This window comes from Agelaius tricolor, unplaced genomic scaffold (assembly GCF_023055355.1).
Source record: "Agelaius tricolor isolate 1412-34295 unplaced genomic scaffold, bAgeTri1.0.p SCAF_5, whole genome shotgun sequence".
Taxonomy (NCBI): Eukaryota; Metazoa; Chordata; class Aves; order Passeriformes; family Icteridae; genus Agelaius; species Agelaius tricolor.
The window spans coordinates 47,014,788-47,025,080 of record NW_027269265.1 but is presented as its reverse complement, the minus strand read 5'-3'; the positions used below and the strand labels follow the sequence as shown (position 1 = coordinate 47,025,080).

The 10,293-nt window shown below is 48.7% G+C and overlaps 1 protein-coding gene across 2 annotated transcripts in view; it reads right to left on the bottom strand.

Moving 5' to 3' along the window:
* Positions 1–818: 818 nt before the first annotated feature.
* LSP1 (lymphocyte specific protein 1) overlaps positions 819–10,293 on the bottom strand; it is a 48,397-nt gene continuing 38,922 nt past the window's right edge. For both annotated transcript variants that reach the window (XM_071427743.1, XM_071427744.1), the window contains exon 11: positions 819–2,187. The gene's annotated coding sequence lies outside the window, so the exon portion shown is untranslated. The remainder of the gene's footprint in view (positions 2,188–10,293) is intronic.

Genomic DNA, 10,293 nt, shown 5'->3' with positions numbered 1-10,293 from the left:
CCTCACTGCCACTGCTCCAGCCCCACTTGAAAATCCCAGCACAGCAGAGGGAGGGCTGAAGGGAGGAAAATGGGGCCATCCTGCTCAGTGCTTTGAGGACTGCTCAAATTCCTACCTCCCGGAACTGAAGCAGAGGATGGGGAGAACAAGGGTACCAATCAGCAGAAAGATAAGAGCAAGAAGTTATATTTGGAATTCTCCTTCTTCTCCTACACTTTTCTAAAGTGTTAGGATAGTAGAAACTCTTCATTGTCTCTACACCATAAAAGTGTTATTACTTGGAAGGTCACCCCCATAAAAAGGTTTTTCCATAAAAAGGGAGATGGTTCCAAATAGAGCCATCAGCCCATTAGTGTGCTGGGTTCCAGTACAGAACAGCTATACTGACCTTATCAAAGCTGGATGAGCAGGATACAGAGGAATTTAATTTTTTTTATAGCTGATATCACCAGTGATTTTGGTTGAAGCCTGTGATGTTGCTCAGGTCTGTTACCTGGGGAGCTCAGCTCTGTGCTTCTCCTGCTGCTCACACTCCCCAGGGAGTCTCTGCAGGCTGCTCCATTGCTCACCCAAGCATTACTCCTTCCCCTTTTAGGGGGGAATTACAATTACTCCCAAGGAAAAGTACAGCAGAATAACATGGATGTAAATGGGGCAGGCACACAGAAAACCCCTTTCCTGCATATGTCAAGCTCCTTTTCTTCTTGCCACTCAGATTGAGCCTTTTTCTCCTCCACCTCACATTCAAGCAGAGAGTTTCAAGGAAAACAGCTTTGCTGCAGACTTCTACATGAACAAAATTCTCAGAGCTGCCATCATTACAACATCATCTTCAAATTTTATTAAATGCTTACAAAAAACAAAAAGAAAATCCAGGGGGCAAAAAGTTTTAAGCAGAAAGCACAATGATGCAGGAAGAAAAACAAGGTGCCCTCCCCTCCTTCAGGAGGGTAGAAACAAGTTGCAAAATTATGTTGCCATGGGAAGAAGGTAGGAATGAGACTAAAGAGGGGATGGGGGACATGTTAACACCATGAAGTTTGAAGACATAGGAGAGTTCAGAAACAACCCCCAGGCCCAAGGGCAGAAATGCCACTCTTGAGGGACTGAGCTTCCTCAAGTTCACAGCAAGCCTTGGTCTCCCCAGACAGTTCACTAGGATGCCATTTCACCAAGCCAGCCTCCAGCAGCAGCCATTTTCCAGATATCCTGCTCAGCTTCAGGAACACAGCTTGCAAGGTATCAAGGTGCCACCACATCTGACTTTTAGAAGTGTTTCAGTCACTGGCACTGCAGCCCACAAGTCAGAGAATAAGCAAATCCCTGTCCCAGAGAAGGAAGATAACACCAGGGGCCAGCACTCCTCACCTGGGAAAGGAGATCTCCAATCCATCTTAGGCAGGAGAGGAAGGCAGCAGCTATTTGAAACAAAGCTGCTATTGCCCTGCTGAGACAGAAAAGCAGCAGGAACATTTTGGCATGGGTACATAACTGATTAAAGAATGATCTGGGAACTAAAAGAAACCAAGACTAAATTGAATGCAATTTGATGTACACAGAGCAGCGACAGAAGTCCCTCCAAGCAGATGACATAGGGGGATGGAGGATGCATCATAAACAGGGCAAGACTTTACCACAGCTGGCACCAACAGCGACAAGTGGTCCTTGCACTCTCATCACACTCTCCCTGCAGCCTTTTTACACTCAGGACCTGCCCACTGCCCTCATTTCAAACATCAATTCTTCACCAGATATCTGTTGAGCTCCTTCTCTGCCACCAACCATCCACCAAGGGCCACAAAAAGAGAAATTCCTAATCACATAACAAAAGCCTTGCCTGCTCAGCTGGGCAGCAGATCCCTCTCTTCCAACACTTAAGGTGAGGGAACAGAGCCTCTCATCTCCATAGCAGAAACAGATTAAAAAAAAAAAAAAAAAGGAAAAAGAGGAAAACAAAAGCCAAAGAGTCACATAGAAAGTTAAAACAGGGATGAGTTTTGTCAGCTGATCTAGTTCCTTTCATCCATCTGGAGGCAGTCTGGGGTACTGCTCAAACCCCAAGGGGAGTCAGGCTGTACCAAAGCAGACTGACAGCAGTCAGGAGAAGAGAATCATCCTTCAATTATCTTCTGTGGAGCAGAGGAAATAGTGGCACGGAGGGTTGCATTGAGTCAGGATCAAGCTCAGCTGCAAGACAAGAAAACACAATGTTATGGAGAGCATTTGGCCTCTCATGAGCAACACCCTGGGCTACACAGAAATTGTATCTGCTCTAGCAATTACAGCTGGGTTTCTCCCACCCATTTTCACAAAGCCCTGTGAATCAGCCCACCCCTAAGGCTTTGGCACAAGTGAACCGTGCTGGAAATGCCCATGCCCATGGCAGAGGAGATGCTGAGGGCAGCATGCCCCACAGAGTCATGGCTGCACTCCTGCCACGCTGCCTCCCACCCCAAAAAGGAGATCTGCAGGCCTCCTCCCAAGCCCAAGCAAGCCACTAAAGCCCACTAAAGCAGAGAGTGTCCCCACAGCCCTGCCTGGGACCATCTGCAGCAGTGCTGGGTTCCTGCAGCTCTCCATCTGCTCCACGCACGACAGCTGGTGCAGCCAAGGGGCTCCAGCACACAAATGACTTTTCCATCACTTGATAAATGACTCCTGCATGCTGATACTCTCCCCACTATTCCTGATTTGGGGCTGATGGCAAATGGAGCCAAGTCAGGAGAACAGTTGGGGCCCAAGAGTGGATGAGCATCCATCCACCCATGGGAGCTCAACCAGCAGCAGACAAATTTAACCCTTTGAAAGCCTCTTGACTTCTAGATTCACTTCCTTCTAGCTTATCACAAACCCACACAAGTTTCTCAGGCAGTGCTCCCCCTATTGTCCCCAGGCTTTCAGCTCCAGCCTTTGCACTGGCAATAAAGCAAATTTGTCTGCCCCTTTATTTTTGCTTCATTAGGCGGCAGCGGGAAGACAAATCTTCCTTGTGGAGAATTTCTCCTGAGCACACAAAGCCCTGAAGGAGACTCAAAACAAAGCCAGGCATGACAGGGAAGACAAATAAATTAACAGCTGATTTCCTTTTGCTGTCTCTCAGCATCTCACTGCTCTATTAGTCAAGCACACAGATTCCAGTACAGTCACATGCCATGGAAGTCACCACCCATAAGGACTCCAAGACCCACAGCACAGCAGGTTTCAAGTCAGATGGGATGCTGAGATAGCAGCAAGAGCAATTTTGAAAGTACAGACTATTTGTAAGAGACAACAAATCTTGAGGTTATACAGCATGAAGCAGCCTCTGACTTTGGGAGCAGAGGGATTTTCCTGGTGTGTGCACACTAAACTCTGAGAGCCCCCATGCCCTCCTCAGTTGCATCTGGCAGTTTACAGCAAATCCCAGGCAAAATCCCTCTCTGACTCATGTGGGGAGCTGCATTTTTCTGGAGTGCAGCAGTCCATAGGACAAGGAAAACACTCAGAGAGCTGATCAGTAGCTGGGAAGTTCACTGCCCTGCCTCTTTAGTATTCCCTACACAAGCCTGAAACAGGTCAACCTTATAAATCTGGTTTACCAGTGCTGCTGGACCATAGCTCATCTTGTAGTACAGGCTGTCCATGGGACCACATTAAACAGGAGCAGATGAAGTCATTCCACAATAAATCCTACCATGAAGTACAGGTACTGCTCACCCTTCAGCAGATTTTAAAAAGGCACAAAAACCCACAAGCAATTACCAATTCCTACACAAACAGAGCCAAAGCAGTGTCACACAAAAGTACCTACATGTCCTTCCAACTGAGACATTTTGGCTTTCTGACCCAGAAAGAATCTAAAATATCCATGAGGCTGGGGAGGAAATCAGGTATATGACAAAGGAATGGGCTCTCAGCCTTTTTTTGGAACAGTGCAGACTTGTCTCTAAGAGTAGCCCCTGGAACAAAGCAAATCCTAATGACAGCCTTGTGCCTAAGGAATGAAGCTGGTAAGACACTGGGAATGTCCAACAGTTGTCAGCCCCAGCTGACACAAATCCCCTCCAAGCCCCCTCACAGAAAACAGCAGGTCTCTCATGCCTACATGAGAGACTTGCTAAAGCAAGTCATAGAATGATAGAATAGCTTGAATGGGACCTTTGGTTGAAAGAGACCTTTAAAGGTCATCTAATCCAACACCCATGCAATAAACAGGGACATGTGCAACTAAATCAGGCTGCCCAGACCCCCATCCAGCCAGACCTGGAATGTTTCCAGGGATAGGGCATGCACCACCTCTCTGAGAAACCTGTTCCAGTGTTTCACCACCCTCATCATAAAAAAAAAGATCCAAACACAAACTTCTTCCTTACATCCAGTGTGAATCTACCCTCTTAGTTTAAAAGCTTTACCCTTTGTCCTATTGCAACATGCCCTACTAAAATGCCTGTGCCCCATCTCTCTAATGAGCCACCTTTACATATTTAAAGGCCACAATAAAATCTCCCCAGAGCCTTCTCTTCTCCAGGATGAGCAACCCTAACTCTCTCAAGCCTGTCCTCATAGAAGTGTTCCATCCCTCTGATCATTTCTGTGCTCCTCCTCAGGAGTTGCTGCAACAGATCCCTGTCTCTCTGGTACTGAATGCACAGGCTAGACACTGCCTGTACCCTGCCCACCACAGCCTCTGCTCCGGAGGCCAGCTCATCCACCACACTGAGGGCTTGACCTTGAAGCTTTTGAGCTCAACATGCCACCTCTTCAGTGCTTTTATTTGCTGCCACCTTTATTAATAATTTAAAAAAAAAAAAAACAAAAAAAATTAATCCTTCTCCCCCCCATGCCCAACCAGTTTTGGCAGACACACCACCTCCTTGCTGGGTATGGATCACCTTCCCAGGCCAGGGCTGACAGCAGCACTGCAAGCCCAAAGGCAGCCCTGGGCACTCAAGCACAAATAGCGTTCTGCACTTCCCAGAGTTCTATTCAGGATAGCTTTCCCGCACAGTAGGTATCACATTACACACCCACACTAACCAGAGCAGGCTGGGAGCCACCGGGAGCAGAACACTGCACACAAAATAAACAGCCCCCCGGGCAAGCCTCACATCACCCTGCCCTCCTCTTCCTTGTTTCAGGATGCTCAGTTACATCCAGCACCAGGGATTAAGGGGCTCAGTGATTTATGCCTCATTTCATAGCAAAGCTCAGCAACTTTGTGCTGAGCAAGAGCCAGGATCGAGTCAGATTTCCTTCCTGGGGCTGCCAGAGTCATTGCAGGTCAGAGGCTGTTTGGTGCTCCCCAGTTTGCTCAGGAACAAAAGAGGGAACTGAGATGAGTTTTATCTTTGTATCCCCAACACAAACCCTTAACTCCACTGTGCCCACCTGACCAGTGGTCACTGAGCTCCACTGACCAGCACTCCCCAAAAAGGAGGCAGTGATGAGTTAGCAATAAAGAGCAGGAAAAGCAGCCATGCATCCCTGCAGGAGCAGCCCGGCATTGGCCAAAGGGCTGCAACTGCCATTGGAGATCAGACCTGACAGAGAGTACAAGCCATTTCTGCTTCATTCAAGAATGAGTGATAAAGGCAAAATGGGGCAAAGCCTCCCAAGGGAAAGAGAAAACTTGGTTTTATCTTGGAGGAAAATGTTGTCCCTGTGCTTCATGCAGTGAGAGAAGACCAGGCAGAATCAGTGCTGTGACAAAGCACTTCCTCACTGATAAACAGAGCTCCTGAGAAGCCCTGTATTTCACAGGGGTGTCTTCATGCCAGCTGAAATGAATCAAGGCCAGCGCTGACTTTGATTCAAATGACACATGTGGTTTATGGCTGTTCTGTTGTATGTAACATTGTATCAGAGAATTAATAACCAAAATTTGGAAAGCCATGAAACATTCCTGCTTTTTGCCTCTGGAGAGGTTTCAAAGCTTCAAAATTTCAAACCCACTTTGTTTCCCTTGACATTTCCTTCCAAATCCCATTAGGACTTGCCAAGACACGAACATCTGGGGTCCCCAGGAGCTCTCACTGTGCTAATGCCAGGAGCAGAAGGGCTCTAGGTTTGGCAATACAGCTTCCCCCCAGGACATCTCTTGCCCTGCCACACCCACCCTCAAGACTGGCTGAGGTTACCTCAGGAGAGCAACAATACAAACACTGATGCTCTTCTCCCACAATACTGACTCCATACTCATAGCTTTTAAAGAGAGGAAGAGGAGGACTCGTACATAAATATTTCAGAATCCAGCCCAAGGCTAAGCCCACACCAACTGTAAACTTGGTCTTTTCTTGCAGGAAATGACAATGCTGATAACAGTATCATCTGCCACCCAGCCTGTTTCCAAACACCACCCCCTTTCCCCCCCTCCCACCCTACCCAAGCCTGGGAAGGACAACCTGCGGCTGCAGCGGCTGCTGAAGAAGGCAGCCAGGAAGAACGCCATCCTCACCTCGGAGCAGGGCAAGTCCTTCCGCTCCAGCCTGTCGCCCGTGAACGAAGCCAGCCCCGACCAGGAGTGTGCAGAGAGTGCTGCCCCAGCAGCAGAGGCCCCTGAGGCCCCAGCAGCCCCCCTGCCCACGCAGCTCTCCATCAGGCCCGTGGGCCACCGCGCCCCCTCCCCGTTCCGGAAGGGGAAGCCCTTCACGCTGAAGGTCACGGAACAGCGGCGCATCGCCGAGCATGTCAAGCTCACGGCCTCCTCAGCCATGCCCCTGCTACAGAGGCCAGAAGCTCCTGAGACTCCACAGCAGCCTGAGGGCATGGGCTCCCACCTTCCCCCTCCATCTGACCCTTCAGTATCTGTTTTCCCCAAGCCTCCTTCCAGTACACCCAGCAAAGAAAGGGCACCAGAGGTTACCTATGTCACCAAGGTGAACACTTATTTCCACAGTGTCAAGCCACCCAGGGCTAAGACTCCCACACCAACCCTGACCCAAGGTACTGTCAGCCAGGAAGACAAACGGCCTACTTCCCCAGCACCTCAAACAAGCAGCTCTGAACCACCTCCTGAGCAGACACCCACCTCACTTAAAGACAACAAGGCAGCTCCCCCCTTGCCAAAACCTCCCCTCGTTCCTGCTGCAGAGACAGAGCCTCCTGATCAGGCTCCCAAGCCTGTTCCTACTGAGAAGCCCAGCACCTCTGATGCCCACACCAATAAGCCTACAACCCATGGAAGTGACACTGAATGCAAGGCAGCTCCTGAATTACCAGAGCAAGACAGAGACATCCCAGAACCATCAACATCCAGCGCTCCTTGGAGGCATGCACACCCAGCAACAGCAACTCCAGCACAAACTGATGGTACCGGGTCCACCCCCACAGACACCAAGGCAGAACACGTCACTGAACCCCCAATGACTCCCAGTTTACCCAACACCAGCTGTCCCCCCAGGGCTGAGCCAGCACCATCATCAGGAGAAGCACCAAGACCTCCTGGAACCAGTGCCAGTGGCTGGCATCGCCTCAAGAAGCACTTGTTAGTGCAGCCAGAAGCAACCAACTTCCCAGAGTCCAAGCCAGAGAAGCTGGGACAGGAGGAAGGGAATAAAGTGGACGCTGCTCAAGCGGTCATCAAGCAAGACTGCATGGTGGTTAAATCGAAAGCCATGAGAATGTGGGATGCCATTTTATACCAGGTGGCACTCGGCAAGGAGAGGAAGCAGCAAGCAGAAGAGAAGAAGCCTCAGAAGGAAGAAAGCGTCTTTCTTCCCCGCCGCCTACCCATCCTCCTGCACAAGCCACGCTTTGACGCCCGGAAGCTGAAGGAGCTGGCGGCCAAGCCCATGACAAAGATCAGCACCATGTTTGAGGTGGGCCGCTTCCGGCCCAAAGGGGCCGAGGAGCACACCAAGAGCTTCAACAGAACGGCGTCAGGATGGTCTGTGCACTGACACCAGGCTGCTCCACACCTCTGGGAGTGCACCAGCCTCTCACCAAGCCCAGTGGAGCCAAGTGTAAGGAAAAAAGAAATTAAATAAAACCCCTCCAAGCCAGCAGCACCATGCTGCAGGTTTAAGGGTTACTCTCCATCCATTTGAAAGCTCAAATGTAAATACCACATCCACAGGTAACAGGAAAACAAACATGTTTGTTTTAAGAAGAGTCAACAACAATCACTGGAGGCAGTAACAGAGTAAAGGCACACAGTGAAGAGGACAAGCTGCCTATAGAAAAAAAGACCAGTTTAGAGTAGGATAATGGAATCTGAGTTTTTTTGTTGCATTTATCTAAGAGATTGATCCTAGGAACAACAGCAGTTGCATCTGAAATGAAGGAATCTGGGTTGCTCCATGTCTCTAGGGAGTGTCTTAGAAACCAAACTCGAAGAGGATACATATAGCCTCTAACTCCTCCACTGAAAGCATACCCCATGCCCATTCGCTGAGAACAAAATGGAAACTCATCCTTTCATCCAAGGCACAGACAAGAGACAAAGTTATCCTGCTCTCACCAAGCAGCTCATCTGCCTATCAAAATGGGCATCATCTGACAGCCTCCTAGGCCAGTCCACTAAATAACAATGCACAGAAGAATAATTTTGTTTCAATAATCAAGTTCTGTTATGTATTTTACCATGTTTTCTCCACAATAGTTGTTTGTTATAGTGGAAACATTAACCATCAAGACCCTGCTTTAGCATGTGGGTATCCACTCTGTATTTAACAAGGTGCTGGTTTCTGAGGGGTTCTGCTAAGCACATGTAGTCTCATTTTCAGGGTGAACATCATGACAGTTGCACACCTGCTTGTCCCTGATGTCCTGAAAAAAGGGCATTTAAAGGAAAATTCCCCAACTCTGCCCACCCACAAGGACAACTGGGCTTTCCAGCATTGCCCTTTGCAGCTCCACTGCCAGCAGGCTTGTGAGCATGAAAGCTGGGAGATTGGTTATTTCTGTTTCACAAGGGACTTGGTCATGTGCTGGGGTGTTCCTACACAGCTAATATAGGATTGCTATGTTTAGTCCAAGTAGAATATAAAGAGCTGTGTACAGAGTTTCCTTTTACATGTGCAGAGGGTATGGAACTGACCAACAGTTGCTCAGGCCAAGCAGCAAACAGACTTAGAAACAAAGAGTCCCTTTTGCCTTTTTTGAAGTCTTCCTATTTTGCAGTGATGCTGTGAGAGCAGTTCATTTAGCAAATCTTCAGTTTTCACTTTACCAGTCTTATGTCTATTTTGTAACCCATTCCCTACTCAAAGGGCAAAAAGCAAGCAGGAAGAATAACCCAATTATCTAAGGTGGGGATTTCCTCAAACCCCCAGTTTTCAAAGAAAAAGGTAATAAGAGGTTGGAAATGTGCAGTAATCACATGTGAATCCTAGGCAAGCCTCTGCAGGATAATTTAACATTGCTGCAAGAGAAGGCTACAGAAAACACCCATGCAGCAGCACAACCATAAAAATTTAAAGAGTGCAGCATAAAACACATAAAGCAGATGAAGGCAGCCTTACCAGAGAGTGATAAATGGCACCTCACTGCAGCACAGCCAGATGGATGCCTCTGCACAAAGGTCTGGATGCACAAGAGCCACAGTACTGGCATGAAGCAGAGCAGCCAACATCAATTACATTTGGGAGACTAACTGAAGGTGGTTTAAGAAGCACTTATGCTTTAAAACAGCTTTTGTCCTGCACCAAGGACAACCACCCAGAACAATCCAGCAACTCACCCAAGGCTTAGGTTTTGCATCTGCTGGGCTTCCAGTCAGGCTGCATTCACACCCCAGCCCCACTGCACATGGATGAAGAATGGGGAAATGCCACTGGGGAGAGAATTCCCACAAGCAGGAGAGAGGAAGGTAGGTTTGGGTGCATGGTTCAGCCCTTTTACCCCATAAAGGGCAGAGGCACACAGCAAGTATGGCAAGTCCCGCAGAGACAGACCCTGACACGAGAGCAGCACAGACAGGAGGACAAATCCCTGGAGGCAACACGCTTCTATCAATGGCTGCTCACTGGAAGTCATTGTGGTGTGATCCAGCCTGAGCTGCTGTGCTGAGGAAGAGGAATGCTACTGGGCACAGAATTTGCCTATTTCTCAATGCCAAATGGCATCAGGCAGTTGCTAAATGCCCAAACTGATACCTACCAAAAAAAAATCCTTGTTCCATAGCCTGCAGTGAGGTCCTGCAGCCCAGGAAGAGAGGGAAGGAGAAAAGCCACACCTGTGTTTAAGCAACTAGAAAGCTGCTAAGGTGGTGTAAAGCAAGTGACAGCGGTGAGCCAGAAGGGTTTGGGAGCAAGGTCATGTCAGTGATCCAGTAGGAGGGAAAAAGGATGAACATAGTTCAAGGGGGTGCAGAGG